The sequence below is a fragment of the Sorex fumeus genome, unplaced genomic scaffold (assembly GCF_029834395.1).
Source record: "Sorex fumeus unplaced genomic scaffold, SorFum_2.1 ptg000098l, whole genome shotgun sequence".
In the NCBI taxonomy this organism is placed as follows: domain Eukaryota; kingdom Metazoa; phylum Chordata; class Mammalia; order Eulipotyphla; family Soricidae; genus Sorex; species Sorex fumeus.
The window spans coordinates 61,012,483-61,029,805 of NW_026606155.1; the positions used below are offsets into that span (position 1 = coordinate 61,012,483).

The following is a 17,323-nucleotide window of genomic DNA, read 5'->3' on the forward strand; positions in this document are numbered from 1 at the left end:
CGCGTGTATTTGTGGATCAAACACTCTACTGGGAAGATGAACAATAAGTGTGAGGGGAGAGCACTTGACTCTCTGTGGAAGGCCAAGGCAGGATTGCTTCAGGATTTCTTCTTCAAAATCCTAATAACACACCAGAGACCATTTCCTGAGATTTGGCTCTGCTCTGTGCCAAACGTTCAGGTATATGATCTTATTTAATCCTTCCAAGGATTTCGAGGCTTAGAGGGGTTAAATGGCCTTCCAAAGGCCACCTAAATAAACATACCTAAAACTAAACCAAGAACAGCCGCCCACAAGCTTGGCATTCTCCCAGCACCCATGTGTCAGGACGTGACCTCTAGCTGCTCCATCGAGACCATTTCTGTCTGTGTCAGCTCCTGAGAGCCTGGGGGTGTGGTGACTCCCTGCAGTGGGGTGGGTCCAACTGCCAGCTGTTTTCCAGACCCCTCCATGACTTTCTTGATAGTTTACCTGGGCCCACCACATGTCTGTTCCCACATTGAAGCTTACGTGGTCTTCTCAAAAGTGATATATGACCCATTATTTTCCTGATGAAAACCCACCAGTGGTTTTTCTGTTTCCTCTTTAAAAAGCAAAGTCCCAAGACTTCCTGATCTTGCCTTTAATGTCTACTCCATTCTCTCAACATTTTCTGGGTTTCTACTACACCCATTCTTCCCTTAGTCTAGAATGTTCTTCCCTTCTCCTCAGGTCGATGCCCAGTCAGCTGCTGGAGCTCAGTTCCTTAGTGTCTTTCTCGAAGGGGTTTCTTATTTGGGTGAGTGGCATTGCTCTGGGGTTCACTTCTAGAGCAGTTAGAGCACTGCCTGATGATCATGTGGCTTGGGGGCTCAAATCTGGGGCTCCAGCGTGCAAGTGTGTGCTTCCATCTAAATTATCTCCCAAGAGAGTTTTATGTATGTATGAGTATATTATTCTTATTTATTATTATTATTATTGGCATTGCACACATCTTTCATAGTTTTATACAGCTGTTTAAAGACTTGAATTATTAATTATTTGACTAATATCTGACTTTCACATTAGCCTATAAACTGCCTCAGGGCAGAGATCATGTTTTTATTCACTCAGAATCTAAAAGACAGTGAATAGCTGATAAATGTTAGTTGCATCAATTAATGGGCTAATAACAGATTGGTGGCAGAACCAATATTTGAACTCAACAGTTCAGCGCCCCCTGTCTTTGGTGTTTGACCAGGCCCCCAAATGGTCTCTTAGCAAATGACCTCAGGTGTGAAACAGGAAAGCAGAAACCAGGAAAGCTCTTAGATTTCCCTCTGGACGTGGGTCACAGGAAGAGACTGAGTAGCTTTTGTTACTCAACTGTTTGCTCCAGCACAATCCCAGACACTGACACAGATTATCACAGTGCATCTGTCCCAGGGAGCCTTTAGCAGGTAAAGTAAGTTGTCTGAAGTCTCCCAGAAGTATATTGATCCAGCCTAATTTGGTTCAAACCCAAATTTGAGTCTGGTTCTCAACCTATGGGGGAAAACCTCTTTGCTAGATAGCCTTAGTTTAAGTCCTTTCTCCTAAAAAGCTGTCTCTCCCAAACCTTGTCTTTTATTCTTTCATTGTACAATTTGTACTTGTATATCTGTCATTTATCATCACCTTTGCCTTCCTCTCTTCTGTTCCTTCCCATCCTCCTTTCTCTCTCCAGATAATCCCATTACTGATAAGTACTCCCACTTAATTTACCTGAAATGTACATTCCTGGGAGCTTTATTATCTCCTGCCAGGGGCTTCCCTGCACTTTACAAGTTTGTGGAACAAAATGCAGACGAGGATGATCAATCTCTAAGGTTGTGTGCTCTTACTTTGATGATTGGCTAAAATATGGGTTTTAAATCACCTCCAATTTTGAGCTTTGACTTTGGACTAGTAGCATTACTAAGAGCAATATAAAGGAAGGGAAATAAACTTCAAAACTGCCGTTCCCTCCCATCCTATAAGGAGTCCACTATAAATTGTGGAGACGCTTCTTTCTCAAATAAAATTAGATTCTGCGCTGCCTGCTGCTTCCCTGCACATTTCATCCCTTCTCTCTAAATCGTGGAGGAGGCCTCTGGGGACGCTAGGTAATCTGCAGAAAGAATAGACAGCGCCAGTGGGGGCTGCCGGGGATGCTGCAGAGGGCCAAGACACACTGATTTGCATTTCAGGGTCAGTATGATTTCGCTTTCATTTAACCCCTGTATTGATCCTTGCTTCACAGCATTTGGCCACTCCCACAGCCTCACCATATGTGGTGTGTGTATCCTGTCAACAAGGAGGATCCCCCAGTATCTGAAAGCTGATCTATGGTCAGTAGCCCTTTCTTGAAACTACCGGGCATCACAAGTTCTGCTCAGTGTGACCCAGGCATAGTTTAAATGTCTCTGATGTCTCTGAACGGAGCATGTGCCCATCACATCCGCTAGGGTGGTGTTGTGTGTTCCTGGAAAGCATTAGCACCCCTGCTCAGAGGTGTCCTTGGAAGCAGGCTTAACCTCTTGGGGGCCACTACTCCTGTGCTTGAGGGGACAGTGGCAATAGATGTTGCTTGCATACTCAGTCTCTCCTCCTGAGAAGTCAGCCTAGGCCTTTGCATAGGCTCATGCGGGTCTCAACCATGGGCATGACCCATCTACAGCCTCAGAGTTTCTGTTCTGATTCCCAGAAGCACTTTTCTGTTCAGAGGAGATGACCCCAAAAAGTCTGAGTACATGCACGAAAGCTGGGGCTCTGCCTCTCAGACCATGGGCCTGGCTTGAGTTAATATAATTCAGCTTGTTCTTCTCACCGTCCTTTGCGCTGGGTATTTAGGTACATAAAAAAAGCATGAAGGTCAAACATGCACTGACAATGAATCATAAGGACATCTATTTCAAAATAGATTTCTTAAACAACTTAGATGACCTAGGGGGCCAACAAGCCATAGGTTAAGCAGCTGGAGGCTAGAATGGTCTATGCAGAGGCAAAGGTGCTTAGGAAAGTGTGAGGAGCTGCAGAATGTAGGCCCCGCATCTGGTGCTAGAATCACCGGTCATGGAGAAAAGGCACTGGGGAGGTGATTCAACATTGCATGTGGAAGACCTTGGGTTTGATCCCCAGCACTGACAACAATTAATGAATTAATACTTGAGGTGAACTTGGAGTGAAACATTTGCCTCCAAAAGCATTATATATGCACGGTCCTCCCGTTGTTCATCGATTTACTCGAGCGGGCCCAGTAACGTCTCCATTGGAGACTTTTTTGTTACTGTGTTTGGCATATAGAATATATCACAGGTAGCTTGCCAGGCTCTGCTGTGCGGGCAAGATACTCTTGGTAGCTTGCTGGGCTCTCTGAGAGGGGTGGAGGAATCGAACTCAGGTCGGCCATGTTGGCTGCTTGTAAGGCAAACGCCCTACTGCTGTGCTATCGCTCCAGCCCCAAAAGCATTACCTGGTAAAATTTTTCTTTTCTTCTCTTTGGGTGTGGTTGGGGGGGGGGAAGGAAGCAGATTTGGGTCAGACCCAGCGGGGCTCAGGGGTTATTCCCAGCTCTGCACTCAGAAATCACTCCTAGTGGGTCATGGGGCACCATATGGGATTCTGGAGAATGAACCTAGGTCAGCTGTATGCAAACAAGCACCCTACCTGCTGTACTATCTTTCCGACCTCTCTTCTATTTTTTTCTCCAATTTATTTATTTTTTATAATTTTCAGGGGCTTTTTTCTTTTCTTATTTTGCTATGCCTGTAATTGAACCCAGGTCTCATGAATACAAGGCATGGACTTTATCACTGAGCCATATATATTGATTTTAAGAAATTAGAAAAGGAATATATAATTGGCAGGGAAGTTCTAATAGTACTGGGGTTGACCCATGGCCATTCTTAGTGGTGCTCAGCCTCCAGTGCTGAGAACAAAAAGTAGGGTCATTTGAGCCCCATTCCCAGTCCCTAATTTTAAAACATTTCTAATGGTATTTTTTAGTAATTTGCAATAATTTCTATTAACTGTTGAATTTAGTGATGATAACCTTCTTTTAACTTAAAGAGGTGTATTAGAGTAATTAATGGTTCTGTTAAATTGGCCCTCATCAGGAAAAGGAGTGATCTCTTTAAATAAAGTAACACCTTCCCTTGCTTCCAGATTGTGAAGTGGGAGTGAGGATAATACTTTAAGTGACCAAGTTGGTATTTCCCATCTGTTATGCTTCGAACATGGGCCTTCTCTCTCTCTCTATCAATTGCAAATATAAAAACTGCCAATACTTTGACCATCTGGATTTCCCATCAAACCCTGTTTTTACACCTGGAGATTCAGTATAGGTCTCTGATGGAAGCTTTCCAAAACTGCCTTATAAAATTAAAGGACAAACAATATTTTTCTAAAATTGTAAACTTTAGAGTCAGCATTGATGACTTTTGTTGCTGGTTTTAGAATTGCTAATAACCTTAGCCTTGCTCTTTTCCCCCTAAAATTCTTTTATTATTTTTTTCAAGAAGCGACCCCATTCTTCCTAGCTGCTCTTACGTAGCAGCGTCTGAGCTAAGATTAAAGGAGTAGGTGGTAGTCGTTCATTCAAAGTTCAGTAAAGAGTGCGACAACGTTCTGTATTCCACTTTAATGAAAATATTTACAAGCCCATACTTGGCTTTCTCTGAAGAGGTAAATACTGGTTTTATCCGCTCACAGGCTCTGCTAATTGAATAGCCTTTAAAGATATCAAAGGGTATATAGCATCATTCTGAATTATTACTAAATTGACCATATCCTTATGATTCTCGGCCTTTGACTTGGTACCAAGCCAATTTGGGCTCTGAAGGCTATCTTAGAACAGTATAGTTGGCCCTAAATTTCCTTTCTTAGTTATTCCCCAAACAACAATTCGCCTTCTTTGGCTGTTTCCTAATTTTGAAGAGGAATGACAGACAAGATATTAAGCATTGGTTGGTTTCTCCCTAGATCCTATCAGTTTCCTCAAACACAGTAATCTCTGTTCCCCTCTGAAGTGCTACTGGGGATTACTGAGCCCCATGGTTCAGTTGAGGCCTCTCCCCTGCAGAGCTATTTGCCTGGAGGGAGCAGGGAGCTCATTCCGCTAAGAGTTACACACTCAGAGACTATGTGGCATGAACAATAGTGCAAAAAAACAGCCCTCATTGCTTTCCTGGCAGCAGAGAAAAGCCCAGAACACTGTAATATCACTTTTTTTTTTTTGCTTGTAGTTCAGAGGAGAGAGCAGGTATAACTTATGGCAGAATTAAGTTGTCCTTGGTGAAAAAAAAATTTTTTTTGTCTATTAACTGTTCTAGCAAGGGAAGGTCTTTTTTTTTTAAATGATTATTAATACCTTTGAAAGGTACAGAGCACAGGGAAACAATTAAATCCAAGAGTCAGACCATCTACTCTGAACCATGTAGCATTACTCATAAATATGAGGAAAACAGCTTTCCTTTGGTGAAGAACACGGTGTTTGAAACAGGTTGCCATTTCTTTGGTGGATTACTTCCTTCTTTGTTAGTGGCCCAATGTGAAACTGGAACTCGGTATGGGGAAATAGGTTGGGGTGAATGGTCATATTATTAAGCTATTGCAAATGTAGTGACTGGTATTTTCACACGTACACATTCCACATTACAGGAAACTCACATTTATGAAACCAGGCCCTGTTGGCCCCCTACCACCGAATTTTCCATTGCCTCTACAACAATCTCAGCTTCCCAAATGCTTGCTTATGCTCTCATGACAATTACTTTCCTGGAGTGAAGGGGAATACAGTTGCTAGGATTTTAAGAATAAGAAAGCAATCTACATAAATCAAGCAAATCTAGAGGACAAAGAGATTTTTCCTCCCTAGATACTTGCAGAGTATACTTTGTTTCTCCTTCACCCTACGATGCTTTCTTTGTAATGGCTTTTTTTTTTTCTTTAATGAAACCAAAATAATCTCGTTAGAGAGAGCATGGAAAATTTTAACAACTCTTGTTTGTTCACAGTTGCACACCCCTTTCACTTCTCTTCCTTCTTTATATATAAAATCTTTTTATTTTTCTGATTTGTTTTCTATTATAAAAAGCAGTTCTAAATAAGTTTATAAAATTTTGAACGCTATAAAGACCTATACATTAAAAATAAACTCCCTGGGGTTGGAGAGATAGTACAGGGGTAAAGTTCATGTCTTGCAAGCAGCTGACCTGGGTTCCATCCCCAGCACCTTCTAAGGTCCCCCCCGCCCCCGCAGCCCAACCAGAAGTGATCCCTGAGCACACAACCAGGAGTAGGCTCTGTGTACCCCATCACCCCCCCATGCCCCACAACCTCCCATCTCCCCTACCAAAAAAACATACATTCCCTTTCATTGTCTCATTTCACCCAGCCACATTCACTTTGCCTATTTGCACCCCCAGAATCAGCAAGAGGATTTCTATGAATCCCTGCCAAGTGTAGCAAAAAACCTGGGGAAGGAAGGAACTAAATTGCCTCAAGCAGGATTTCCGAAAGATGTACAAAGGAACTGGGAAGGGACAGAAGATTTGCGCTAGATTTAAGAGAGGTGAGAAGAGAGATGCGTTTCTTTTCTCTTCTCTTGGGAGTCAACTCTTGGAGGATAGGGGTTCCTATCTTCACCACCATTTAAGCTTATCAGAATAGGAAAAAGCTTATTAAGAAGAGTAGGTGGTGCTGCATGAATGAATAAAAATGAAGAGGTACAACATCAGGCCAAAATCCATAAGGTACATTGAAGACAAGGTCGACAAAACCCTCCACGATATTGAGTCTAACGATATCTTCAAAGACGGACACTCCATTAACCAACCAAGTGGAAACAGAGATAAACAAGTGGGACTATCTTAAACTAAGAAGCTTCTGCACCTCAAAAGATGCAGTGACCAGGATACAAAGACAATCTACAGAATGGGAAAGGATATTCACCAAATACCCATCCGATAAGTGGTTGATATCAAGGATATACAAAGCACTGGTTGAACTCCACAAGAAGAAAACATCCAACCCCATCAAAAATGGGGTGATGAAATGAACAGAAATTTTCTCAAAGAAAAAATCCAAATGGCTAAAAGGCACATGAGAAAGTTCTCTACATCACTAATCATCAGGGAGATGCAGATCAAAACAACAATGAGATATCATCTCACACCACAGAGACTGGCCCACATCCAAAAGAACAAAAGCAACCGGTGCTGGCGTGGATGTGGCGAGAAAGGGACTCTCCTTTAATGCTGGTGGGAATGTCGACTGGTTCAGCCCTTTTGGAAAACAAAAGGTTCTCAAAAAATTAGAAATTGAGCTCCCATTTGACCCAGCAATCCCACTCCTGAGAATATACCCTGGAGAGGGAAAAACAGTATAGTTGAAAAGACATCTGCACTTCTATGTTCATTTATGCACTGTTCACAATAACCAAAATCTGGAAAAAACCTGAGTGCCCGAGAACAGATGACTGGCTAAAGAAATCTTGGTACGTCTACACAATGGAGTACCATGCAGCTGTTAGAAAAGATGAAGTCATGAAACTTACATACAAGTGGTACTACATGGAAAGTATCATGCTAAGTGAAATGAGTCAGAAAGAGAGGGACAGACATAGAAAGATTGCATTCATCTGGGGAATATAAAGTAACAAAATAGTATACTAACACCCAAGAATAGCCGAGATAAGTACCAGGAGGTTCACACCAAGTAAAGGGTGTTGGGAGGATCCTCCCAGGATGGGAGATGCATGCTGAAAGTAGACTATAGACCAAACATGATTGACACTAAATGCCTCTTTTGCAAACCACAGCACCCAAAGGGAGAGAGAGAACAGAAGGGAATGCCCTGCCACAGAGGTGGGTGGGATGGGGGGATGGGTGGGTCGGAGGGATATTGGGATCAGTGGTGGTAGAGAATGGATACTGGTGGAGAGATGGGTACTCGATCATTGTATAACTGAAACCCAAACACAAAAATTTGTAAGTATACAACTGTACCTCATGGTGTTTCACTAAATAAAATTTTGTTTAAAAAATGAAGAGGTAGGAACTAACTGACTAGGGCTAGAAATAAATGAAATTGAAATAACCTAGGCTTTTGCAGTTGACCCAAGTTCTCCTTTTTTGTGTTTTCTTTCTTTACCTGGGGGTTATTTCCTCTGTAAGCAGCCAGCCAGCATGAGTTTCTTTAAGGTTTAGTACCATGGGTAGTTGTTATTAAATATAAAATATTATTAGAACCAAATCTATACTCAGAAAGGGAAATTTTGAAATATTTCTACTGTCAACTCAATGGGGGACTTGGAAAGGTCATTAAGACTTAATGTAACTTCTAGACCTACTACCTGCTTTTGGAGAAAAGGTTTTGTATAGGCTTTCTTATTTTACAACTTAAAATTTTCCATTTGTAAGAGAGCAGGCTATTTAGAGGTAATCACAGATACTCATTTCATTCAGTTAGAGACTGAAACATTACAGAAGGATATATAGATGGCCAGGGGAGAATGTTAATTCTTTGTAGAACTACAAAATGAGAGAAAGGGGTTGGAGTAAATAAAGAAAGAGAGACAGAAATCAAGGGGAGTGGGAATGAAGGTGGTGGGGGGAGAGAGAGACAGAGACAGACTCAGGATAGAATCTTTTTTTAAATTCAGTCTTAGAGATCACACACAATATTTTTACCATATTCTATTTGTTAGAAATAATTTACTTAGTAAGCAACAAGAAGAGTATTAAGATTGCAAAAGAACAATGATTTTTATTTTTGTTTATTTTTAGCTTACACTTGGCAGTACCCAGGGGCTATTCAGGTAGTAAGCAGTCCCTAAGATTGAATTTAGAGCTTCTTTGTACAAAGCATGTGCTGCAACCTTCTAAACCATCTACTTGGTCTTCTAAATATAATTTTGAAGCCAACAATGCCTCTTCATTTTAATTTTCATGGACCTGTTCAAGGCTCCCATTATTTCTTGCTAATGTTCAGTCTTGAAATAAAGACTAAGATATTAGTCTTAGATGGTCAATCTGGCCCTTATCTCTGTATTGTATTGACACCAATTGCATTCTTTAGTCATTCTCCGCTCCCCCCTCTCTCTTTCTCCCCCACCTCCCCACTTCCCAACAACCCTGTCCATCTCCTCTGTATACTCCTCTGTATATGCATTCAAACTACCCAATAAAGGAAGAGTACCTCAAGAGTCTTTGTGCTGGTCTGGAGTTGTGACAAGTTCGCAGACAACTTAACTTTGCTTAATGCTCTCACTGTGAACTCCAGCACATACCTCTTTGCCCCTACTAGCTTTTATCAAAAGCCATTAGGGCCATTTTACTTCTGGCTCCCATTAGATCCTTTCCATCTTTGTGGTTCAAATAGATGCTACCTCTTCAAATCCTACTTCCTCACCCCTCCATCTACATGAAGTTCCTCAGGAGTTCTCTGGACACCGTCTACATTTCCTTACTTACTCTTCTTTGTGGGGCCACTTGTTTAACACCTCTTCAGACTGTAACCTCCACAAGGGCAGAAATGCTTTCGTTCACAATGTCTAATGTTTGTCATAAGCATGGTTATTATGAATTATATGGCACCCCCAGTCTCCACACCCTGCTGTCATTTGTATGGTGGCAAAATTGATTCTTCTAATACCTCAAGTTTCTCTCTGGATTACACATTTTTTCTTTTTGTAGTCTTCTGTTACTGGCAAAGTGAAGCCATCACTAATTAGCCTGCATACAAAGACGCTTTATGAATGGGGCCCAGCTCTTCCTGGTTTTCTCAGCACTCCTAACTGCAATGAATTACTCAGTGTTCTTAAAACATATCTACATTACTTTCTGTTGCTCTTTCCAATTTCCTGAAATGTATTTGCTACATTAAAGATCATATAAAAAATTTTTTTAAGACCTAGTCTCTGTTTTGTATGTTACTTGCTGCTGTTGTTTTGCTGGTGCTCCTGGGCAGCTTCCAAGCAGTACTCAGGAGGCCTTGGGGCGCCTTTGGTAACCATCAGTCAACTGGGTGGATGGGGGATTCAATGTCTTCAATTCCTGAAGGTGGAGATACCCAAGGTCATGTCTTGGGGGGCTTAAGATCCTCTAGGGCTATCCCCATTGTGTGCTCAGGAAATGTGTGAATGGGGGATTGAACCCAGGTTGGGCACATTACACTGTGCTATCTCCCAGCTCTGGTTACTTATTTGTATAAAGAAGTACTTGCATATAGATGTTAGACACTAATCTAAGAATATTTTGTATGTTTATTTAATAGTTATGAAAACCTTATCGAAGACATCTACTCTCTTCCCAGTAGTCAGAAAACTCAAGCAATTGGTACAAAGAAACAATTCAGAAGTGTCTGGGCTGGAGTGTGCCTCCCATGCTCTGGTTCTGGAATACAATACCAAGTCTTGTTCTGTCACCAGACAGACTCACCCAGGGCAGTAGAGCTGTCTTGTTCTTCACATTTTCAGTAAATCCCAAGTAATGGATAGCACTTTAGTGATGAGAAGCCAGTGGCTTGGGCATAAAGGGAGCGAGGAAGTTTTCCCCTTCAGAGATGCCCTCAGACCACAGCCTCACACTTTCCTTTTATCACATTCCTCAGTCATTACTCCCTGACCCAAAGGATCTAGCCTGAGTTCTTTAACCCACTGCTCTGGGTGTGTGGGTGAAAACAGTTTGAAAATCAGTAATTTGGTTACACTGTTCCTCCGTTCCTCCTCCCTTGTGATCTGGCTTTTCCCACCTTTATATCTGCCCTTCATTCAATCCTATGTAGGTTTACCAGATTTAGAAAGCACAAGGGAAAAAATAATGTAGGGTGCCCAGTTAAATTTGAATATAGATGAATGATCTTTCTTGGGTATGAGGAGGAAGCCTCCCAAACAGTATTCACAGGGCCTGGGGAAAGAGGTTCAATGCTAGAGCCCCAGGATGCAGGTGCTGATTGGACATAACCATGCCAGGGACCATCAGAGCCACCATACCTGTACTGGACGCCTCCAGGTTACATACAATGGTGCTAAGGAGGCCATGTGGTGCTTAGGATTGAATGAATGGAGTATTCAGCATAACCTCTGTTCCTTTGGTGAACGATTTTTTTTTTGAGTCTAAGTATCTCCTAAATATTGATGGGGCACACTTAAGCTAAAGAATGATTCTTTGTACACGTGGTACCTTATCCCTTTTGGCTTAGTCAATCTGAGGAATCAGGTTCCCTGACTGTAATTGTAGGAAAGTGACTGTTTTGGCACTTCATGGATGTTTTGTGCTGGGTCCAGCCAAGCCTCTTCCACCATGAGATACTTTTTTCATTTTAAAATAAGCTTTGAATAAAGAATTTGCTGACATCAAGATAACCAAAATGTTCTAACCAAATGTTATTCACCAAACTGTAGCTGTCTAAGGCTTGGGAAAGTCTAAATAATATAGATATAATTACTATCAAGGAAGATCAGTAAAACAGATACTTGTTTTTAGGTATTAGAATTAACCCACTTAACTTAATCACTTAACTTCCCGTTAGTCGTCGATTTGCTCGAGCGGGCGCCAGTAACGTCTCCATTTGTCCCTGTCGCGTGCTAGTGTAGCCCAATGGCATCTCTTCGCTCCGGGAACATGGAGGGCCTCAAACCGATCGTTCATGATCTTGACAAAGAAGTCTGACCATTTGGTAGGTGGGCGGCCACGCGGTCTCTTGACATCCCGAGGAATCCAATCAGTAACAGCTCTAGTCCAACGGTCGTCTTTAAATCTCATTACGTGACCAGCCCATCTGATTTTCGACACCTTGGCATATGAGACAGCGTCCCTGATCCTTGATCGTCGACGGATGTCAGAACTCCGGATTCGTTCTCTCATTTGAGTGAAACGTGTTATTCCAAGCATAGCTCTTTCTATTCTTCTTTGGGAGACCTGAATGGCGTTCTCGGCTCTTGGCCAAGTTTGTGTTGACAAGGACACCGACGCCTCCAACACCTCTTTTATCGCATGTTCCGAGGAACAATTCTTCTCCGGTGTCGAAAACAGCATGGTGAGATTCGTGCCTTCTTGTCTCGGTCAGACCAATGATGTCGTACTTGATCATTCGCGCTTGTACCACCAGGTCCTCGATGGATGCATCTGATGCTAGCGTACGTGCATTGAAAGTACAGACGATCATTTTTGTCTTCCTTCGTTGTGGCAGCCTAGGTCGGCCTTGAGATTTTGTCGGCCTCTCCTTTCTCATCCTTCTCAGTGTTGCCATGTCGGTGAAGCCTTCAGGGTCAGGTGAATGAGACCAGTTGTAGTTACTGGTTTTGGCATATCGAATACACAGCGGATAGCTTGCCAGGCTCTTCCGTGCGGGCGGAATACTCTCGGTAGCTTGCCAGTCTTTCCGAGAGGTATAGAGGCTTTTGGGGTGGCCTCTAATCACCCTTGTAGGTATTACCATATTTGAACCCTATCAAATATGGTACGACAAAAAATTAACCCAATTTTTAAAATAACTTCTGTACTGGAAAGAGAACATCCAGGTAAGAGCACAGGGACATTGCAAGTGTTGGAACATGCGGTTGAGTAAATAAGGATTCTTCTCACTGACTTTTAAAGGTTTTATTTATATGAATTGGATTTTCACAGACCAATAAACATGAAACAAAAAATTTAAAAGGAAAATTAATACCATTCATTTTCAGCCTTTGCCTATGGTAAGATGGGAAGTTTGGGCTTCCTTTTTTCCCAGGACAAATGTCACCAAATCAGCTTAATTACTAATGATGCATAAATGTGTGTGCTTTCATGTTTAACTTTTTTATTATAAGAATTTTTTGAGAAGTAAAGTGAAATGATAACTAGAATAAGGAAATTAACTCCCAAATCTTCATCACCAATAGAACAATCTCTAATGTTTTGCCAAATATATCTTCTGGAAATTTTGGTGAATTATTTTAATTTGAATTAGAGACTTCATGACATTTCACTGTGAATGTTCTAAGAAAATGAGTACATTTTCTTACTCATCCACAATATCATTTTCATATGTCCTGATTAACAATCATTTCTCTACATCATCTAATGCTTTATCTATGTTCTAATGCTTCATCTACATCTTCAGTTACCAAAATGTCTGTTTACAGTTTATAAAATCCAGAACTTAGGCCTGGTGTACGCACACTGTCCATCATCATACCATTGAGCCTGGCCTCAGGAATACAGGACTGATAGGTTTAGATGAATTTAGGTTAAGAACCCCAAAGAAAGCTGTGGGTTCAAATATTTATAGGGACTCAGGGGTTAAGATAAAAACACCCAACTATTTCCTTCTAGGTTCTTCCAACAGTAAAATCTCAGTTGTTTTTCTTTTCCCTTTCCCCTGCTGGTCAAGCTTGTCCCCACACAGACCAGCTGGCCCTGCCTGTTCTGTCTGACCTTCACACTCAGGGCTTTTTCCTCCCCCTCCACCCAACCCAGCTTATCTGGCTCCTTGGATTCTCTTGCCTACCACTACCTCCTTTTTTCCTTTCTTTTTAAAGAATCGATTTATTTATTTATTTTTGCTTTTTGGGTCACACCCAGCGATGCTCAGGGGTTACTCCTGGCTCATGCACTCAGGAATTGCTCCTGGCGGTGCTCGGGGGAACATATGGGATGCTGGGAATCGAACCTGTGTCGGCCATGTTGGCTGTGTGCAAGGCAAACACCCTACCTGCTGTGCTATTGCTCCAGCCCCACTTTCTTCCTTTCATTACACACACACACACACACACACACACACACACACACACACACACACGCACCATTAGCCTGATCAATCCCTACCCATCAGCACTAATGAGAGCCAGAGTGATAGTACAGCGGTAGGGCGCTTGCCTTGCATGCAGCTGACCTGAGTTTGATCCCTGGCACTAAGATCAATATAGTTGTTTGAGCCCACCAGGAGTTATCCCTGCACATAGAGCTAGGAGGAAGCCCTGAACTTGGTCGGATGTGGCCCAAAATAAAAGAATAAGCATAAATGTTCCTTCTTTGGGAAGTTTTCCTTGGCTTCCTATCTCTATGTCCAGATGAGGCCCCAAATACTATTACATTTCCCAGTGCACCAGTACTTTTCTTTGAGGGTCCTTATCTGATCAAAATGGAATAATTATTTCTAGAACTACCTTTTGAATGTGTTTTTTCTTAGCTGAGTTTTAAAAGTACGCAAGGAAAAGAAGTGCATTCATCTTGTCTACAGTTGTATCTCACTATATCTTAACAGAGGGCTCACAAACATAGGTCATCATGTCTATTAGTGCATAATTAGTGCATAAATGGATGGATGGCTAGCTAGATGGATGAGTAGGTGGATAGACAGATGGGTAGGTGGATAGATGGACAGATACAATAGATGAAAAAAGTATTTAATTGTCTGAAGAGCTTTGAGTCATGGTGTGACTGAGCCACTAGGACACTCTAAACCATTCTATAAGTATCAATGGACTATTTCAGAGAATATTCTAAGCTAGACTTTAAAAAAGATGTGCATGATTAAAGGTAAGAGGAAGATTGTAGAAAAATGTGAGAAATTTGTTTGATGGTATCAACTTGGGTAAGGCATGTCTGCTTTCTTTGCCTTCACTCTGGAGATGTAGATTTCCTGAACCCATTTATCTTTGATGACAAATCACAGGGAATTTTGAAACTTTCAGAGGTGTCAGCCTTTCAATTGTATTTTTTTTTGATGACCGGTTCAGAGACTGATACTAAAGAAAGGAGGCCTCTAGGACTATCTCAACACAACCAAAAATCTCTTACAAAGCAGTGTTAATTTCTGTAGCACTTAACTAAATAATATCCTGCAGCGACCTCGGCAAGAGCTTTCCATAGTGTCTTGAGCAAATGTGTTGGAATCATTTAAACACAGTTCTCTCCTCCAGATGGCAGGGCCCACAGATACTGTTTACATGCACCAGTGCCATTTAGATAGACCTTTGCTGTAAATTACTGCATAAAGGTTAATAGAACCGAGTGAAGCTTTAGGAAAGGCATTGTGCACAAAATTGCCTCATATATGGGTGGGTGATAATAGAAATAAACATTGGAAAGAACAAGAGGTGTGGCAGGGATGAAAGAACAAAGTTCTTTGAATATCACGGAAAATCCCAATCAATGTAGGGCAGAGCTCTGCATTTCCAGGGAACCCTTTTGTTAAAGCAGCAGAAACCACATGATACAATCACTTGTTTCCTACTGCCCTTTTAGCTTTCAACTGGCAAAACTGTCCACTTCAAATGTCTCTGATGGTGGTGGATGGTCTTGAGCACTTTAGTTGTGGTGGTGGTGGTGAGGGTACTATAACTACATCCAGTGCCACAAATATTAACACTATTATAACTATGTTACCTTATCTATCATACAAAGGACAAATTATACTTTAAAAGTCTCCAGAATTAGGGGTCAGCAAGGTAGTAGAGTGGGTAAGTCACTTTGATCCACAGCGCCTCATACGATCTCTCTGACCTGCCAGGAATGATCCCTGAGCACAGAGCCAGGCATAGCTGGGTGTGACTTCCACATCCCACCCTCCTCTCCATAAAATATCTCCAGAATGTTTTTCGTCCCCCCCCCCCAGGTCATACCCAGTGATAGTCATACTCCTGATTCTGTGCTCAGGAATTACTCCGTGGTGCTCGGGAGTCCATGTGGAACCCAGACCATGTGGAGACCATATTGGAACCCAGAACAGCTGCATGCAAGGCAAACAACCTTCCCACTGTACTATCATTCTGGCCCTTTCAACATTTTTCTTTGTAATTTATTTTTCCTTCTTCTTCTTCTTCTTCTTCTTCTTCTTCTTCTTCTTCTTCTTCTTCTTCTTCTTCTTCTTCTTCTTCTTCTTCTTCTTCTCCTTCTCCTTCTCCTTCTCCTTCTCCTTCTCCTTCTTCTTCTTCTTCTTTTTCCAGGGGAGCGTGCATGCGCAGCCCCCCACTACCACAAATTATGCAGTCAAGTTTCCCACATTTGGGGAAATTGCAGGGATCAGCACATCTGTAGTGCAATGGATAAGCTTCTCCCTGGGAAAACCACCTTCCTGATCATGGTGTCTCCCCTGCCAGTTAAGTATTCTTTGTAAATTCTAATCCTGGAAGATTGGTGGCTCAGCCTAATGGTTAGAGAAACCTCCCACCCCAGTGTCTGTGGAGCTCCAGTGACACTTTTCAGTGGAAAAGGTTCATCTGCCCTCCTCCAGGTGATGGTCAAATTCTAGCATGCTGGTTCTATCCTTTATCTGCTCTGAACAACTGCTACGAACCTAAAACATTTCTAAGTCTGTCATTCCTTAAAAGGAAGCATGGCAGGTACATGGCTGGGTCTGAAATGAGTTACAGCTGATTTTGTACTCACTGACAATTTACGCAGGAGAGCAAATGGATGAAGTTGGTAGCTTACCTTCTCTTTTGAAAAGTCTTGTCTGACTCCCCTATCAAGAGGGGTTTGTTATACCCAGTTCCCTAATCCTGCTGGTTTAAAGCCCTCTGTGGACTCAAGGTCTTTTAGCAGATGATCACATGTCAGTCCTAGAGACAGAAGACTCAAAGGATAATGCTGAGTAATTCTCAGCACCTGGTTCGGGGCACTCATTGCTTCATTGCCGTGAGAGCAACTGTCACTGTGTCCCCAGTGCCACCCTCACCCCCCACGATCAGGCCTCAGGGCTGGCAGAGTTCTACAGCAGGCACAAATGGATATCCCCTGCATATCCATGCAGATGTGGTCCAGGAGTTACTGAATGTGAGAACCTAGGAGACCTGGTTGAGACTGGGGGTGTCACTTCACCCATCATTGCCTTGTGGCTCCTTGAGACAAGAGTGCTTTTCAGTAGTTCAGAGGAAGGTAGAGGGGCATGAAACAGAGACTAGAGTCTGAGAGCGGACATTTCTGTGGAAGGAGAGGCATTTCGTGTCTGTGCTGCAAAAGAACAGCTGCCCACCAGTCAGGGAAGATGCTCTGAGCGGCTCAAGATTTCATGGTTCAGGCCCACTCCTCAGAGAAAGATAAGAATGAGACCCTTTCTCGTAAACTTTAAAAAAACAAAACAACAGAAAATAAAAGAAATACCCCATCCCACCACGCCTGCCAAAAACCCTGGAGAGGCTACTTCAGGCAATTGTAGTTTCTCCAGGGCACCTCCAATCACGAACAGTAACATTCTGTCTTCCTGTTAGCACAGAGGACATTGGTGCCCCGACTCTAGCAGGGATCAGTCATTCAGGCTAGGGAAAACAAATTTCCTATATTACAGAGCCTCCCCTTTTACCCTGAACATCTTGCTTTCCCTTTCTTTATAGACCGATTTTTCCCGAATTTATCTGAAA

At 42.3% G+C, this 17,323-nt stretch overlaps 1 non-coding gene across 1 annotated transcript; it reads right to left on the bottom strand.

Annotated features, from left to right (window-relative positions):
* Positions 1-15,907: 15,907 nt before the first annotated feature.
* LOC130042281 (U1 spliceosomal RNA) lies at positions 15,908-16,071 on the bottom strand. Its single transcript, XR_008795211.1, has one exon. It is a non-coding gene; the product is annotated as a U1 spliceosomal RNA (small nuclear RNA).
* Positions 16,072-17,323: the final 1,252 nt, after the last annotated feature.